This window comes from Sceloporus undulatus, chromosome 1, assembly GCF_019175285.1.
Source record: "Sceloporus undulatus isolate JIND9_A2432 ecotype Alabama chromosome 1, SceUnd_v1.1, whole genome shotgun sequence".
Classification (NCBI taxonomy): domain Eukaryota; kingdom Metazoa; phylum Chordata; class Lepidosauria; order Squamata; family Phrynosomatidae; genus Sceloporus; species Sceloporus undulatus.
The window spans coordinates 239,822,271-239,840,097 of record NC_056522.1 but is presented as its reverse complement, the minus strand read 5'-3'; the positions used below and the strand labels follow the sequence as shown (position 1 = coordinate 239,840,097).

Below are 17,827 nucleotides of genomic sequence, written 5' to 3'. Positions count from 1 at the left end.
AGATGGTGTTTGTAATAGTCAGCTACTGTTCTGCACAAAACTCTAGCAGGAGGCGTCCGTTATCATTACAGTTTCCAACACCATGCTTGCCTAAAACACCTTTCCAGGCTTTGAAGTTCTTTCCTACTCTGGCATTGAAGTCACCAAGGATAATGATTTTGTCTTCTGCAGGGACTTTCTATATAAGGTGGCGTAGGTCTGAGTAGAATTTGTCTTTCTCTGCAGGGTTGGCTTGCATAGTTGGGGCATATATACTGAAGAGAACAACATGTGGGAGGCGTAAGGAGATAATGCGATCCGAGGGTCCTGTTGGCAACGTTTCGAGTTTGGAGGCAATGGAGTTTTTGATCATAAAGCCTACACCTGAACACATAACAATTTATCAGTTATTAGAACTGTGTGGTTAAAGTGCTCCTGAATGAAAGCATAACGCAACAGTTAGAGAATCCAAATCGAATTTGATGCCTATACTTTCCTGTTTTGCAGTTCTAACATGCCATGTGGCATCCTATGTCTCAAAGACCCATGGAACAATCAAAGTAATCTACTCATCTCTGTTCATAAATTTAAAAACTCCTTTACATAGGCATATTGGGATATGGAAAGCAGGATTTTTTTCCTATGTGCTTAAAAAAAACCCTACAGTATCTTTGGAAGTTTACATTGATAACTAGGTATGGCATAGAAATCCACCATGGATTCTGCTGGTACTGACCTTCTGAAAGAGCAGAATCTGGCAAATTTCTTGCAATGGTGAACTGAATGGTCCCTGTAGCTGTATGGGAAAGATCATTAGGCCTCAAAATTTACAGATATAGCTAGAGGTGTGGGTGTGGGTGAAAAATATTAAGTTACATTTGCAAATCCACAATTCACCTACAATGGTGAAGTGCAAGGAGAGTATGCTTGTCACTATTTATCACTGCCTGTTCCATCAGTCCTTCTCTCTTCTTTAGCAATGTATATACAGTACATTGTACATATAGACAACATAAAATAAGTTACCTCCCTCCTCAAATTAAAATTTCCCCTCAAGAATTCTTCCACAGAATGTTTCATTTTATTTGCATGTTGCATTTATCACAATTCCTTGCCATTCCAGTTTACCATGCATTAATTTAGGGAGCAAAACCACACTTTCTTACAGTGGGTTTTTTGTTCTCCGCTGATGAATGGATAGGTTTTGTTTAGTGGGTCACTCGGCTTTATTAGAAATGCAAGTTATTGGCGCTGCTTTTAGTCTTCTTCACCTGTTTCTTCCCTTCACATGAACAGTTAGGTAATAGCTAAATTGTTTATGTGTCTAAATGGCCCAAGATGGTGGGGCTGATACTTGTTATTATATTGGTTGCATTTCCTTGTACCTTCTCCTCACAAAAATTATCCCCCCTTTTTTTTCTCACAACGTGGAGGCAGTGATCATGATAATGGATGATGATGAAAGAGGTCCAAATAAAAGGAGAGAACATCAAGTATATTTCTGTGGCTATAAATACATGAAAGTAGGAAAATGTGTATTATTTTATGCATTATTTGTCAACCAAGTTTCCTAGTAGGGGAAAAACATCTGGAAAGATTGCTCTGCAAAAACAGAGCAGACAGGAGCATCTGCCCTGCCAAAACACTTGTGGGGCCAGCCTATATGAAATTTGTACACCCCTACTTGTAACAAAAATACATGAGGGAGTGCCATCATTTTAACTTTTGAAAATGTTTCATTAATCTCTCTCTGTATGTCTCTCAGTCTTTCCCTTCTCACTCTCTCTTTCTCCTTTAATCAAATCCAGGCAAGACTGTAAATGTTTTGAATCAGTGATTGGGGATAATAATGGTCTAGATAAGAGGCAGTAATTGCGATTCAATATGGACAAACAGAGCTACTGTTGGTTTATTTACTCTGAGTGATGCATTACCCCCCAGAGGGTTATAGTAGTCTCATACTTTGGTGATGCTCTTTCATTGACTAATGTTGTTGGGCACAGCTTTAGTGTAGCATTGGGAAGAATACTTGTCCTTCAAGAGAAAGAGTGTCCCAACAAACAAGACACTCTGTGGAGAAAATTAAATCTGTTGAAGTTATACGTTTTTTTCCATTAGAGATCAAACCAAGAGGCTATTTGCACGTAAAATGCTTTGGTGGCACCTTAGGTAAAGTAAGACCTGGAACTGACAGGCCTTTGCAGCTCCCTCGTCACATACGAGGGTTGCCTGGTGGGCAGAGCAGCCACACGCCTGGCAACTCTCGCATGTGACGAGGGTGCCACAGCTGCGGCACGCCCACCAGATGTGGCGTGTAACGGTGATGTTGCAGCTGCGCTGCCTCCAAACGAGGCAGTGCAGCTACGATGTCACCGCACTGTCTTTGTGCTTTGCGGGATGCTGCGGTGCTCCTGCGGAGCAAAAAGAGGCAATGGGGAGGTGCCCTGCCTTAGTCGTGCCGACAGCCTCTCATTTACATTAGTAAACTGCCTTAATATGTGGGGCTAGCTTTGAATATGCACTGGAAACGTCAAACAGTAAAACACATGGCAGCAAGATAACTGATGAAGAACCATAAATACAGTCACTAAGCTGCGCTTTGTGGTCTTCACCAGCTCCTAGTCTGTTCTGAGGCCCAATTCACTGGCATTTATCTATAAATGCCTGAACACTCTGAGGTCAGGTTATCTGAAGAATAACTTCCTCCTATTTATAGACAGATCTGGGGAAGCAGTGAAATATCATCATCATCATCATCATCATCATCATCATCATCATCATCATCATCATAAATAATAAATTTATTATTTTTATACCGCCCTTCCATAGATCAGGGCGGTTCACATCATCATCATCCATAGAAGCCCTTCCCTCAATAGCCTCAGGAGGAAAATATGTGAAAGCACAAGTGATGTAGGAGAGTACCCAAAAATGAGATCTTTAAGAGTAGAGGCCTACTCAGGAACAAGAAGCCTAAAGGGAAGAGACTCTCTTCCTGGGATGAGACCATAATGAGCCCTAGGAGGCACCGAGATAGCTCAGCTACAAAAGCTTCATTTTCAAGGAGGAAAGCTGCTAAAAAAATAGCATCAATACCAAGCTCTGAACCATGTCAAACTCTTCCTAGACTCTTTGGAATTTACCATCTGACTCAATTTGGACTGCTTGACCCTCACCAGACTCGCTGGCTAGATCTTACTAAGTTACCCATACAGCTATTTGGCTCTGAATCACTCTCCCTGATAGCAGTCTGCTAGCTTGACTCCTGCTCCGCCTTTTGATATTGGTTCTGGATTTACATTTGTTTGGACATTGACTCCTTGTTAAAACCTTTCCATCCTAGATCTTTAGATTATCTTAATGGGGCTCCCAGAACCCATTCAGCCTTGACTTTCCTTGAAGAAGATGGTGGTGGGGCAAAAATTGATGTCTAAGCCCCACTCCTAGTTTCTGCACAGATGCCATATCTAATGTTTCTGTGTCAACACAGAAGTTGTGAAGGGTGCTTCTGCTCCAGTCTGAAGCCTCCACACAAACTGTGATAAAACAGAGTTCCCAAATGCAAACAGAATCCTTTTTCAGATCTCCTGGCTCCACATAGAAAGATTGGCATTGGGAGAACCCAGTGAACAGCAACAGCACAACTGTTGTGCGCTGGGACTCGTGGGACACACACACTTCTCTAATAATAATAATAATAATAATAAAATTTTTATTTTTATACCGCCCTTCCAAAGATCAGGGCAGTTAACAACATAATAAAAAACAATGCAATCATATAAAATATACATTACAAATTAAAAACAGATACAACAAACAGAATAAAAGCCCCGTTAGCCAATCCTCTTGCCAATGTGAGCATCTTGAACAACTTCAGAGCCTTAAAACCTTTTTATCATGGTTAGGGAATGCCCTTGCCACACAAGCTCATCTATGCAGTCTTTTCAGGAATAGGTGAAAGCTTTTTTATTTTCCAAGGTTGAGTGATTTTCAGACCTTGGGAACTTTTATGCTGATGCTGTCTGAACTTGTTATAAAATTGTGCACTTTTTATTTTTTTAATATTTTATGGTCTAACATTTTCTCTCTAGAGCCCCTGATAACTTGTTGTTAATGAGCAATATAAAATGCTGCTAATAAATAAAATTAATCAATAAAATTAAGCATTAAATGTGGCTTCTGTGTGCAAAAATCTTGCCTACGCAGACTTATGTTTAGGTCTTCAGAAAGTTTTAACCTCACAACTTACACATTTATATTACCGGCTTAAATCTTATCAGTTATGCAAACCTGCTACAATTAACTACTCTTGTTTCTCTCTCATAATTATTTAAATCCTCATTTATGGAAGAAATTGTAAGAGCCAAGATGAATAATAATGTGCATTCCTCAACTTGTCCCACACTGTTACAAACAGGAAAGGTTTGGCATATGGAGGTGTAGGACGTTCACTGAAAGAGTAGCAGCTAAATTACTGCATATCAAGGGTGACTGTACAATGAGCACTTCCTACTGAAGCCAACAGGATCTGACACATCATCCTTCTACTATAAGTAACAAGCACTCAACAAATAGAACAGCTGCAGGATCATGACTTCAGTTTCTATTTAACTATGGTGTCATTGAGTGACTGAGCAAAAGCTATGGCTAGGGGAGGGATGGGGGTGGAGCAGTGAAAACCAACAGAGGTCCTCAAATGCTGGCAAAAAAGATCAAAGTACAATGTTATTGACATATCATGGTCACTTCCTTAAGTTTTGCTTCCACATGAGATTCCCTCCCCCCCCAAAAAACCCTCTCCCAATGGTCTTGCCCATTGATTAAGGTACATTTCTCAATGTCCTGTAACTGAGTTATCTGATAAAGTCTGATAAAAGCCATCAACTAGAACCAGAATAAAAGGCAGAATCAATAAGTTTTCATTACAACTGACTGAACTAAATATAGATCCAATGAGTACCTTAAGTAAGTGGCACAATAAAACAGGCTGGGGGATACGTTAGCCAAAACGGAAAAGAGGGGACTTAAGATTGTGATGGCTATTCATTCAGTGGACAGCTACACCTCCATTGCAAAGGTTAGACTAAGTAAATACAAATAAAGCATTTAAAATTAAACTACAGTCTAACAAAGCAATGAAAAATCTAAACTTTGTCTTTGGAAACCCAGTCCCCAAGGTTTTACAACACAATACAAAACTAAGCAAGCTTTCAGTCTGAGGGGAGATTCCAAGGACAGTCCATAACTGTGGGCAGCTGTGGAGATATCACTGATCTTAGCCATGCCTTTCATATCCTAATGAGGCACATAATGTCAAAAGCAGAGGTAAACATTCTCAGTCAATATGTAAATATTAACATGCTACATCTATACAATGGTGCTGAAGCCTTTTGCTGCAATTGGCTGAGCCTGGGCAGGCAGGAATTAGCTTTATGGCCTGCCTCTGGTTGTGATGCACAGACTGAAGCTGATGCAGGGGCAAAGAGTATAAATAAAATTATATAGAAGTGCTTGCATTTAGAGCTGAACAATGGAGACACACTGGAGAAAGGAAGAAAACAGCCAAAGAAAGAAGGCAAAGATCAGAACAGAGTCATAGAGTTGGAAGAGACCACAAGGGCCATCCAGTCCAACCCCCTGCTGTGCAGGAACTCTCAATCAAAACATCCCCAACAGATGGCCATCCAACCTCTGCTTAAAGACCTCTAAGGAAGGAGACTCCACTACACTCCAAAGGAGTGTGTACCACTGTCAAACAGCAGAGATGAGAATGCCCAGTAGAAAGAGATGAATATGCCACAGGGTGGAGAGCCATGCAAGGCTGAGTTTCAGCCACTACAAGTGGAGCAACAAACAGCTAATTCTAATTATTATGATATACCCCAAGAAGAACTTTGAAATCATGTGGTCATTTGAAAATTCCTTCACCTGCCATCTGTTGGAAATTGAGCCTTTGAAATGCATGCAAAAACCACATTGTCAATGCCAACTGCAATAGCATGAGCGCTCCTATTATTTTGGAGGGAGAGGTTAATATCAGGCACAGTGGTGCATGTGACATCTGTCACTTAAACTGTACAGAACACTGTCCCAATCCTTCCTAGGTCATATGGCAGACAAGGTACACTAAAAAACCTTGATTAGTAAATTTAATACACTCCCCACCCTAGTTGAAAATACTTCTTCAACATATTTCCACCCTGATTCAAGTTTGTTTTACAGCACTTAAGTGACCTGTGGTAAAAGCCTGCCATCTGGACACATGTAAAGTCAAAGGATTCAGAAACAAATGGCAAGATCTAGAAGGAGTGTTATCACAGCTTTAAAAATAAACCCTGGAAAGTCAGTTTTAAAATACTCACTGCCTTTGCATCACTAGTGCCTCATTTTGAGGTTCGTGCTCTGTCGTAATCCTGTTACAACCTGCAAGAAAAGAAAAGCACATGAACAGTGTACTGAAAATTATGATTAACCAAATACTAGCAGAACAGGATAAAACATGAACGAGCATTTATAACTAATTATTATATCCATCAACACTTGGCCAAATGAAAAATAGAGACTTTCCTATATTCTCATAATATCTCTATTCATATCAGGGGTCACTTCCTAACAGTACTACATGGTGCTTTGGTTGTCACACCCACATATGCATGCGTAACAGCCTATAGCCACTTTCAATTCAGAGGATGGACCTCAGATAGAAGGAAACCTGCAGAAGAATAACCCTGGTGCCCAAGTAAACACATTAACACACTTTTAATAGGGCTCCCCTAAAACATCCTCAAAGGCAAAATAAGGACAATTATTCACCAGGACAATCTACCATAAAACAGGTACTGTTCCTATAGTACAAAAATACATATCCATAAATCTAGATATAAATTATTCCTATTCAGGAATTCAGCCCACTCACATTAAGGTTAAAACTATGCTAGGGCAGAAGCATGCACGCAAGCCCTGCTCTCTCCCCATATCCCTATTCTTTTCTCAATGTAATGCTAAGGTCTGGGGAAGGGAGGACAATCTTCAATTAAATTAATCACGAAAACAACTAACAAAGATCTTTAAAAGGTCCTGTATGCCAAGGACATAGTGAGATTATTCCATATGCACCTCTCCATATCCTACCATGCTTTGGCCTTCCCATATGCAATCATCTCCATCGGGCTAATAAAAGCTACACACATTTCTAGAAACATCCTTTCTCCAGTAAAATATTTCCAGACACATACTTTCAATGCTACATTTATGGACTATCCCAGACAGTTTCCCATGCTGGGGGGAAATGAAAGTCTGTAGAGATTCCACTATCACACATTCTTCCACCTCCACTCCAACAGCTTGGTCTTGGTTATACAAACATGATTCGCAAGCAGTTATTGGAAGGCAACAATCCCTGCCTCTATGAACCCTTGCTGACATGTCTGTCTCTGTAGGACTGTGAAATCCCTAACACAGTTCAACGTTTTTCTTAAGATGCAAAAGACTGAGATATAATTCATTGTTTCAACATGTAAAACAATCAGGCAATGAACAGTAGTCCAGAGATTTTTATCTACGAAACAAGGAACTTTATCGCACCCGTTTTTTCACCGTTACACGTACAGAAAGAAGATGCTCGTGTGCGCGTCACCGACCAAGAACAGATTTTATCGCATGCCAAAGGATCCTCCCTGGCACCAAGCCGTCCCCGTTCAGTGCTGAGGCGCATGAAATGTTCTGGTCGAAAGTCTTCTGACTGAGGAAAATAGTGCCCGTCAGCACCGAACGGGGATAGCTTGGCGCCAGGGGATGGAACAGGGCCTTTTGGGGGATGCTTTGGCATGCTATAAAATCCATTTTTGGTCGGTCGCATGCACGAGCGTCCTCTTTCTGTACCCGTAATGGTGAAAAAAATGGGGGTGATAAAGTTCAAGGACTGAGCAAAATAGGCCCCAAGAAATAAGCACCATCTAAGTGGAAGCTTGTAGCTCCAGGTTGTAGGAAATAAGTAAGTTTCAAGCACCCACCAAAGTGCAATTACATGTTGTGCATTGTTCTGCAGAACAGTACAATTTAGTTAAGATTCACATTTATTCTCAGCATCTACATCTCAGAGAACTATCTGCCCCCACTCAGGAAACAGAAACATATGTGACCTTTGTATTCAATCCAACTCACCAAACTCAGCTCATTTAGAATTTCATCGCGTTCTCAACAGTGATTCAAAGTGCTTGGCAAATCATCTTAAGAAATAAACAGATCTGGGGGAGGAGGGGGAAAATCTGAATGTCCCGAATGACCATTCAAGGAAGCAAACATAGCTTGCACTGTAACTCAAATATATTCAGAATCTTCAGTTTTTCTTGTAAGATACTGTACAAATACTAAAGTGCAGGAACATAGCATGGAAAAACAGTAATTGTACCACTGAATGTTTCTCTATCTTCATAGGTCCCCACTGTACTGAAACATCCATGGTAGGGAGAAGGTTCTCACTGAGCTTTGCTCCACTGTCCTATTTTGCTCCACTCAATAGACTTTTCTATGGCAGAAACTTTTAAGCATAAAATTCAGCATCTACATTTTACAATAGAATTGTCTCAACTGTACCGCATATATTTGCTGAATGCATAAGTTGATGGTGAAATACTAACTCAGCAGTGAGCAAAAGCAACTGCAAACACTGCTGTAATTGGGTCTGCTGCTGCTTACTTTTGTTTACTATGACAGTTGTTTTGTCTAACACAAGGTGCTTAAGAGCATCTCACAATAATAAAATAGAGTAATATGACAGAAAACAAAAACACATTAGAACCAATAATATGCAAAGTAGATGACATAGAGTTTACTCTATCATCAGTATCCAAAAAGCAACAGAAATCTCAAAAATGTACAGAATTGGTTAGAAACACATAAAGCCAAGTCTCTGTAGACAAAGACTGAATTCCAGAGTTAAAATACCACAACTGTGGATCTAAGGAAACACTTTATCCCACAGTTAAAAAACAAGGATACTGATTGTTTATGCATTCAGGCAATGTGTGTTTCTCTATATGTCACTGGCTCACAACACCCATCAACCTTCATATCTTGGCTATGTTAGCTAGAGACAATGGGAACTGCAGTTAAATAACATCTTGAGGGCTACGTCTTGCCAACCAGTGATTTTAAGGCATTCCTTTCTTCAACTGTCATGAAATCATCTAGATAAATTGGATAGAAAAGGAGGACCTGTACTCTCAATGACAGGTGACAGGTAGCATGCAAGACTGGCTTTTGGCAGGTATAGCTTGTAATGCAGGGCTCAGAAAAGCTGGATTCCTTCTATGAATCCACTTAAAGTGCAGGGGGGCAATCCAGGATGGGCTAGGATCATGTTCTTGAAGTGCCAATATCAGAAAGGCCAGCAGTAAACAGTCTAAGTCAAAACCAGGGTTGGCTGGTTTAAACCATGGTTTAAACTTTAGTTTAAACAAAATGCCTTTAAAAAAAACACACGCACTCCTGTAGGTTTTTTTTTAATTTATTATTATTTTTAAGTCTGGTTGTTATTACTGTTTTCCAACCTTCTTACTGGAACAACAATGACTGTTTGAAATTAAATGGCAGGCCAGTATCCAGTGTCAGACTACTATCCAGTGTCAATATCTTCTTTTTTACTCATTTTATTTTATTTGTATTATTTTAATTACTTACTTTTTACAGTGCAAGAAATACCATTCAGAAACAAATCCTTCAATCAACCTAACTTCAACCAAAACAATTTGTTTTAAAAGAGCACTTTTTAAAGTGTAATTATTATTTAAGCGAATGACCATAACATCTGAACTGCATTTTCCTTTTTTTCTGATTTAGTCCTATATTGGTGTAGTCCTACACATTATGCAAACAAACAAAGAAAAAATTGGATTAAACAACAACAAAAATCTAGTTCAAACTTTTTTAACCCCATTTGTCTGCTATCTCTTTTGAATCTCTCTTTTAATTGAAAAACATTAGGCCAAGGTATTTCAAGTTCTTCCTCTTTAAGAGTATCTAAAAATTTGAATTCAAATCTTCCTTTCGTCTTAAACAGCAAATTTTATATGTAAGCCATTGTCCTTTTTTCCCTTGGGATTGTAAAAAGCCTCTTGAGGGGAGGCCCAGCTTGGAATTTTCAAATAGAATGAACCCTTGTATTTGCGCCATATCTTGAATAAAGGTTTCCTAATCACATGTTTATTGAAATTCGTTAGATTAGCTTCCTCTTCATAACATAAATATAAGTGCCATCCCTTTTCAAGATCCGCACCTTCTAAGCAAGCAACTGTCATCTAGAGTGATCCAATCCTTTAGCCACATAAAGGCACATGCGTTATGGAAATTTGCAAGTTTGGTAGTCCTAATCCTCCTCTCTTTTTATTGTCTTGCAATACAGAGGTTCTAATTCTAGGCTTCTTGTCTCCCCAATAAATTCTCTAATACTTTATTCACATTATAATATGTTTACAGACGAATAATAGGGAGTCTTGAAAAAAGAAATATCATCTTAGGGAGTACATACATTTGGATCAATGCAATTCTGCCCAATAATGAGAGTTGTAATGTCTTCCATTTTTTCAGATCATCCTGGATTCTACTCCATATTTTAGTATAGTTGTTTCACAAGGTCAGAGTTGTGCTTTTGATAGTAATCCCCAAGTATTTGTTTGTTGCAATAACTTTAGGTCAGTCTCTCTACCAGGATTTCTCTTCCAATTTGAGAGGTTTTTTGTCATGATACCGCTTTTCTGTTTATTAATTTTAAATCCTGCCAACTCACCTACTTCCTCTAGTGTTTGCTGGGAGCTTTTTAATGCTGCTTAAGGGTTTTCTAGGAAATACAATATCATCTGCAAAGGCCCTTAATTGAAGGAAACTTCTTAATTGTATGCCGCAAATTTGCCTATCACTCTAATTTTCCTTAGCAGAATTCTATCATCAGAATAAACAAAGAGGGGAGAGGGGACAACCCTGCCGGTTCCTTTGCTTATTTACATTCTGAGATCTTTCCCCATTAACAAAATTGGAGCGGCTTGCTTGGTATATATAACATTAACCCATTCTCAAAATTGTGCCCTATGTCACTCTGTTTTAATACTCTTTAAGAAAAAACCAGCTGGCATGTCAAATGCCTTTTCCAGGTCTAAGAATAGTATTCCAATTTTTTTTTTTTTTGAAGTTCACAGAATTCTATTATATCCACCACAGTTCTTATATTCTTTTTAATTTGACGAACCCGGTAGGAACCCCGCTTGACCTCATGTATCCATTGTATAATGCTTTTTTTAACCTCTCAGCCAAGATGGAAGCATAGATTTTGTAGTCGAGGTTTAAAAGTGAGATGGGCCGGTAGTTTCCAATTAGCTCAGGATCTTTCCCTCCTTAGGGATTAGAACAATTAATGCCTTGCCCACGTTCTGGAAATTCCCACTACAGTAATTTCTTTGTATTGTATAAAGGGACTAATAGTTCCGTGCAAAGGTCTTGTAATATTTAGCTGTGAGGCCATCCGGCCCTGGGGCTTGTTGTCTTTTAATCTTCTTATTGCCCTATGTATTTCTTCTCCTGTTATTGGAATATTAGTTTTTTTTCTGTTCAGCTGTAAAGCGTGGATATTTTCTTTTCTAATAAATTCTTGGATCCTCATTCTATATTTTGGGTAAATTTCTAGTAGAGTATAATGTTGAAAAGTAGTCTATAATAATTTTTTTAATCTATCTTGCTGAGTGAATTCAGATCCTTGTCCTTTAATTTTGTTATCATTTTGGTTTCTCTTTGTTTTTTTATTTTATTGCCAGCCATTTCCCTGTTTTATGGGCATGTTCAAAATGGTATTGGTTAAATATTTTAGTTTATTGGCTATTTGAAATTAATTTTTTCATTCAATTGATTCTACAATATAGAGTTCTTGCTTGGCCTTATTATCCTGTGGATGTTCTCTTAACCTTTGTTCTTTTTCTTTAATAGGTCCATGTTTCTTTTCTTTAGTTCTCACTCCTTTTTCTTCTAGCTTCCTGCTGTATGAAACCCCTTATAACAGCTTTGCTTGCATCCCAAATAGTAGGGCTGACATCCCACTGGTGTTATTTTTGGAAGTAAAATTTTAGTTCTTGTTTTATTCTTTTAACAAACTCTTCATCTAACAACAGATAATCTTTTAACTTCCATGACCACTCTTTTTTGAGGTTTTAAAAATCATAGCGATTACATTATGGTCTGAAAGCGTTTGCAGGATATTCAGTTTTACAATATCTTACCAGCTGTTTAGATATACAGATTACATCGATCCTTGACCAGCTATTAAATCTTTGGAATAAAACGATAGTCTCTGCAAGAATTGTGCTGTAATCTCCAGATACATTAAACTTAGATTTTCTATCAAATTAAATGCTGAAGCAGGTAATTTCCTAGGTTTTTCTTTTAGATTTAGTATAAGATTTGTCTATATCGGGGTCCCAGACCCATTCCAGTCTCCCGCTAAATAATATTCTGATATTCAACTCTCAAGTATGTGGAGAAGTTTCTATAAAAGTATCTTTGTTCTCTTGTGGAGCATAGATATTACTATCAATGTTTTTTCCCCTTCATACAAACCTCAACTGCAATGTAATGACCTCTTTGTCTTAAAAACCTCATTAGTTTGATACTTGTATTAACATAAATTGCTACTCTTTCTTTCTTTTCTCCATTACAGGCTGTGAAATAACTTTCCTAATTTAGCATTTACCAAAACGACTGTCTTTTTCCTTGATGTGTGTCTCTTTGAATGCTTTTTGTTTCGCGAGAAATGAAAAATTCTCTCTTTGAATTTGGAATTTACCCCATTGAATTCCATGACAATAATTTGTTACCATGTTTCTTTATTTAACACAACTTATTTAATACCTTGTTCTTCTATTTTTCCTTACTTTCCTTTTCCCCTTCCTATTACTGTCGCTTCCCTTTTCCTCACTATTTCCCTTTGGCTTCTCTTTTTCGTTTCTGAGCTTTAGCTTGCGCCAATTCTAAATCTATTTCAGATTCATTTCTCCTCCTTCGAGGAGGATTGTCAGTTTCCTCTGAGCTATCTTTTCCTTCCCTGAAGTCGTTTCCTGGTCTTTCCTCTTCCCCTCCTTCACCCTATCTTCCCTGGCTTGTTCCCCCCTTTTTTCCTTTCCTTCTCCCTTCTCTGTTCTCCAGTTTTCTGTTCCTTTTTTATGATTAAAAATCTTTCATTTTTTCTTCTGAATTAATCACAAATCTTTCTCTTTTAAAGGTAAAGGAGACCCTTCTGTTTTTTCCCATTTGTACCTGATATTATTGTGTCTTAGGTATTCTGTTAAAATTGTGTAATCCCTCCTTTTCCCAATATTTGTGCTGGAATTGCTTTAAATACTTAATCTCATACCTTCCAATTCAATTTTTTATTTTGGCTTATTTCTAATATTAATCTCCATCGTTCCCTGACAAAAAAACCATGATATCTCTTGGAAGGTTATTATTTTTGGCAGCCCATGAGTCCACCCTGTACAATTTATCCACCCTAAGTCTAACTGACCTCTGACCAGTCAAAAGTGTGCTAGTTCTGAATAATTCCGTTGTTAAGTTTTCGTTCATTGTTCACTTAGACTCTTAGCTTGATGCCTTTCTTTTGGTCGTAATTCTAAATTAGCTTTATAATATTCATCTTGGGTTTGTTTCTCTCTGAGGGTTCTACTTCTTTTCTAATACCTCCGTTTCTCTTGAATCAGTTATTTTTTTATAATGATTTGACTTCTCCAGTAATTTGTCATGCTGTCTTTAAAAATACTCAATTCTTGTGTATCCATTTTAATCTCTTCTCTTAAGCAATTATTTCCTCCTTTATCTTAGCTGCTATTTCCGTTTTTAGATCTGAGCTATTCTTATTTCCCTAATAAATAGGTATGAGTCTCTTTTACCTTAACTGATGAGTACATTGCTAATTGGATGGAGAAGAGGCCTTTGTTCCTCTGAATTGTGGTTATCTGCCTAATCACACTACTTTAAGAAGAGAAGGGAAGGAAGAGGAGAAAGGGAAAATACAAATAAGGTTTTTTTTTGGGGGGGGGAATAAAAAGAAAAAAAGAAGAACAAGAGTTTCCCAAATTCTTATTCCTGCTAATTAGTAGATAACAAACTGTTATTTATTATCTTGATACTTTACTGTTTCTTATTATTTCAACCTCTCATCAATCTTGTAAAAGGGTAGCCAGAGAAGAAGGAGAAAATTGTATAAACATACAAGGGCTGAGGACACAGAGGATAGAGAGGGAGTTTAGTGCCTCCTCTTGCACAGTCTTCTACCTCTGACTGGACTTCCAGGCAGGGTTTTTAAGGCCTTGCCTGGCTGCTGGAGCTACTGTGAGTCCTGGGGTGGGTGGTTCCTTGGAGTCCTCCTCTTCCTCCACTCAAGCTGGCTCTGCTGCTGGGAGAGCGCGAGGCAGGTTTTTTTAAGGCCTTGCCTGGCTGCGTGAGCTGCTGTGAGTCCTGGGGGTGGGTGGTTCCGTTTTCGCCAGGGGGAGAGGTCTGGAACGGATCCCCACAAAACAGAGGGCCAACTGTACATTCTATACTGGTTATCAGCACGCTTAAGCACTCCTCAAGTGGTTTACAATGTGTAAGCTAATTGCCCCCAACAAACGGGTACTCATTTAGCGACCTATGGAAGGATGCCAGGCTGAGTCGACCATGGAGACCTGGGATCGAATTTACAACTTGTGACTGTGAATGACTGCAGTCCTGCATGTAACCACTGTACCACCAGAGCACTGAGAAACTTTGTTGACTGAGGATGGCACACAACAGAAGGATAAGCAAGTAAAATCACATCTGCTATTGTGGGTGACATTATTGGATCTGTAATCTTGCTAGATGTTGAAAAAAATCAGCATCTCTCCCCTGCCTTTATAATACACAAGAGAGAGCATATAGCAGGATCTGGGATTAAAACGCACACAATTAAATATCTACAGTTAGCAAATTCCCAGAAACTCACATGTCCTACTACTGCTCCTTACATTATGCCAACAAGTAAATTATTTTATGAATACAGTAAATACAAGCAAATAATTCAGCAACATTTTGGAGGTATAGTGTTAATTGTTTGGGGCACAATCCTAAGAAAATCAACAAAAATCTATTTCCAGAGTGACAGATTATAAAACCTACTATGGAATCATATCTTACACACCACTTGTATCAATTTGAATATCAGAATACAACTGAATGTGATTGAGTACATAATCTGGCTCTGTCACTCCTTGCTCCCATTTATCCTCCCGTCGTAGAGAAATAAAGAGTCTCTAATCAGGAGCTGGAGGGACCCAGCCTTGCACGTGGTTTGAGTGTTCGACCAAACTCTGGAGATCAGGGTTCAGTTTCCAGTTGGCCATGAAACCCATCTGGTGCCTTCCAGAAAACCAACATGAGGTTTTCCAGACCAGTTGAAGTATAGTGGTTTGAGCATTGTACTACAAATCTGGAGCCCAGGTTTTGTTTCCCACGTGGCCATGTAAACCTCTTGGTGACCTTGGTAAATCACACTCTCTCAAGAAAGGCAATGGCAAATCTTCTTTGAACAAACCTTGCCAAGAAAACACATTATAGGTTCACCTTTGGGTCACCAATAAGTCAGAAATAACATGAAAGCAAACAACACACACACCAACAACACAGGAGTCGGACTCATGTGACACTCCAAAGGCTGTTGGCCTGGCTGTATCAGTCCAAACATCTGGAAGACTACATGATTGCCATCCCTGCTTTAAGCAAATTAAGGGAAGGAAATTGAAGAGAAGCAAAACTAAGCAAACAACCAAGAAAGCTCTGGAAGAGAAGGCAGTCTGTAATCATTTCTTCAAATAAAACTAAGGCTGAATCACACTATAGAAAATTCCATGTTGACACCATTTTACTGCCATGGCTCAATACTATAGAATCCTGGGATGTTGTTGTGTCAATGAGACACTCGGGAAAGCTAAATATATCACAAAATACAAATTTCATAGCATTGAGCCCTGGCAGTTAAAATGGTGTCAAACGATTATTTCTGCAGAGCAGATGCAGCCTAAGAAAATCTCCAAAACAGAAGAAGTGCAGAGAAAGATAAAATCAGAGTGGTTTGTATGAGTGGCTTTGTACCAATATCCAGGTAGGCAAAGCCTAAAAGGATGGCCTGACTATTAGTAAAATGTCTTCTTTTAGAGTACTTTCCTAGAGTGGTTTGTTTTGAAACCATGCTTCCAGGAATGTAATGGTACACTGGAATATTTATGCATGTGTTCCTGCTGAACAAAGTCAATGTTGCTTGATAATTTTTACTTCATTTGGGAAACAAGGTTCTTTCTTCTACCGCAGGGTGTGTACAGCCTTTGACCCTTCCAGATTCCCCAGACCATCCTTTTTCTGGCAGAAAGAGGGTGAATGCCCTCTTCTGGAATCCTCCCAAAAGTAGCAATTCATCTTTAGAAAGTTTGAGAGATCCTCATATGCTGCTTAATAAATAATGCTGTTTGGTAAAACTCCAAGTAGACCTTTTTTTTTTTTTTTGCAAATTTTTGGCAAGCTGTTTGGTCCTTAGACCACCTCAAGGTCAGAAACATTCCTCCCAGGCCCAGTCCCGTTGTCTAGCCCAAACAGCACCACCACCAGTCAGATGTGACATTTTAACAAGATGTTGAACATTACAAACAACTAGTGGCTAACCATTACTGCTCAAACCCTCCTACAAATGCATTAAGTACCCATTATACATATCATCTAGAACAGGCATCGGCAACACCCCCGCCCGGGGCCATATGGGCCCGTGGAGGCAGCAGGACCGGCCCCCGCCCGTCCTGCCACCGCCGCCGCATACTCCTCCCTGGGCCTCCAACTGCCTTGGCCCTTTAAATGCAGCAGTGAGGAGGAGGACGAGGCCTGGCTTCATCCTCCTCCTCGCCGCCGCCCTTAAAGGGCAAGGGCAGCTTGGAGGCCCAGAGCCTCCAGGCTGCCCGGCCCCTCCGTCCGGCAGCGGGGGCAAGGAGGAGGAGGGCAAGCCTCGTCCTCCCCCCCGCTGCTCTTAAAGGGACAGGCGCAGCTTGAATGCCAGAGGCCTCCAGGCTGCCCCTGGCCCTTAAGAGCAGCGGCAGCGAGAGGACGAGGCCTGGCTCATCTTACTCCTCCCCGCTGCTCTTAAAGGCCTGGGGCAGCCTGGAGCCCCTTGGCATCCAAGCTGCGCCTGGCCCTTAAGAACAGCAGAGAGGAGGAGGACCAGCCCACTCCTGCCGCCGCCGCCAAGAGGGCAAGGAAGCCTTTCCTTCGAGAGGCTTCCCTGTCCCTGGGGCTCCCAGGGCGGCCTGGGCCCTTGGCTGGAGCCCAGGGGGTCAGGGAAGCCTTCCTATAGGGCTCCCTGTCCTCCGAGGCTCCCAGGGCGGCCTGGGCCCTTGGCTGGAGGCCAGGGGGACGGGGACCTTCCCTTGGAGGGCTTCCTGTCTTCGGGCTCCCAGGGCGGCCTGGGCCCTTGGCTGGAGCCAGGGGCCAGGGAGCCTCACAGCCTGGATCCTTTCGGCCGAAGGAGGGCTTGGGAGGTGCCCAGCCCTTCTCTTTGGCCTCCCTCCCCTTCGGCTGAAGGGCCCCTTGGAGCCCATTCAGCCAAGGAAGGGACTGAAGAGGAGAGGGCGGGCACACGCCTCCTCCTCCCGCGGGGCTTCGGTGGAAGCTCCACCCCTGGAGTCCGGCTCCTCCCCCAGAGGGTGGAAGCTCCACCCCTGGCACATGGCCCCACCCTCGGAGGTGCAAGCTCCACCTCCCCGGCTTCGGCCCCCCAGTGTCTGAGGGACAGCAACCGGCCCCCAGCTCAAAG

The 17,827-nt window shown here is 40.7% G+C and overlaps 2 protein-coding genes across 3 annotated transcripts in view; one reads left to right on the top strand and one right to left on the bottom strand.

Moving 5' to 3' along the window:
* SEC22A (SEC22 homolog A, vesicle trafficking protein) overlaps positions 1-17,827 on the top strand; it is a 1,054,631-nt gene that overhangs the window by 495,601 nt on the left and 541,203 nt on the right. The window lies entirely within an intron of this gene.
* Positions 1-17,827, bottom strand: part of SEMA5B (semaphorin 5B) — a 558,977-nt gene that overhangs the window by 367,523 nt on the left and 173,627 nt on the right. The window contains 1 exon segment of the mRNA XM_042445089.1: positions 6,342-6,402. The gene's annotated coding sequence lies outside the window, so the exon portion shown is untranslated.